At 46.0% G+C, this 1,202-nt stretch overlaps 1 protein-coding gene across 2 annotated transcripts in view; it reads right to left on the minus strand.

The window, feature by feature from the left end:
* The window catches only part of NASP (nuclear autoantigenic sperm protein), a 12,228-nt gene that overhangs the window by 7,475 nt on the left and 3,551 nt on the right, over window positions 1-1,202 (minus strand). The window lies entirely within an intron of this gene.

Below are 1,202 nucleotides of genomic sequence, written 5' to 3' on the forward strand. Positions count from 1 at the left end.
CCCCACAGCAGCTGCTGCCTGTGCTTCTGCCTTCCCCTTCTCCACAGCTGGCTCTTTATCTGTTGCTTCTGCTGCCTGTTCTCCCACCTCTCCCTTCTCTTCCACAGCCAATTCTCCCGCTTCAGCCTCTTCCCCAGCTGCCTTTGCCTCCTTGTCTGACACTTCTGTTCTCTCCTTCTCCTCAGTTGCCTTGACCACCTTGTCTTCAGGCACTGTCTTCTGCTCTTTTTCTACCTCCTTCTCCTCCACAGCTGCCTCCTCTTTCACAGCCTCCTTTTCGACAGCCACCTGCTGCTTCTGCTCTTCTGAAGTTTCTTCTTTTCCCACAGAAACCTCCATTTTCTCTTCAGCCTCTTCAGGCTTTACATCCTTGTCAGCAGTTGCTTCTTTTGGTTTCTCTTCTGTAACCTCTTTCGTTTCATGACCTTCCTCTTTGATTTCCTTCTCAGACAGTACTGGAGACTCTTCTGTAGACTTTTTGGCCTCTTCTTTTTCCCCCATGGCGTTATAAACCTGTTCTCTCAACTCCTCCCTTGCTTCTTCTACATGATTGAGGAAGCATAAACATTTCTTCGAGTTTAGTGATAAAGACATTAAAGGGCACTGACAACACCACCCTCAGACCCTCCAGTGTGTGTTGGTTTGTTACCAAGTTGGATGACGCTCCTTAAAAGCTTCATTTTCCAAGTACAAGGAATTAGGACACAACCAACATAGTCACTTTGAGCTAAACAAACCCCTTCCCCTTCCCCAGCATTGCAAGCGGCCGCTCAAGCAGTGCCAGCGATTTTAGTCACAGCTAAGCAAGAGGTGCCAGTGTTTTAATAGTCTGGATGGACAGGAATTCCTGTATCATCTCCAGCTGCAGGCAGTACAAAATAGTTACTGTTCCTGGGCTTTTTACAGAGACTCTGACCTGCTGGACTACACACACTGTACTGCTACAAGGTTACAAAGCAGTTCAAGTCAGCGGTGAAGCTTAGGAAAGCAAGCTTGAATGCAGTGTTTCAGGACACAGACACCTGGTGACCCTTTACATATGCTTTCAGTGACCAGCTCCTTGCAGATGTTTTATAGGTTTTGCTCATTTTAAAGCAAGACTAAAAAAAAAAAAAAAAAAACATTCAGACTGCCAAGAGTTTCAACAGAACAGTTCAGGCTACCTAAGATACCAATGGACTAAACTTGGATCATTTCAGCAA

This window comes from Lepidothrix coronata, unplaced genomic scaffold (assembly GCF_001604755.1).
Source record: "Lepidothrix coronata isolate B3197 unplaced genomic scaffold, Lepidothrix_coronata-1.0 Scaffold112, whole genome shotgun sequence".
Lineage (NCBI taxonomy): Eukaryota > Metazoa > Chordata > Aves > Passeriformes > Pipridae > Lepidothrix > Lepidothrix coronata.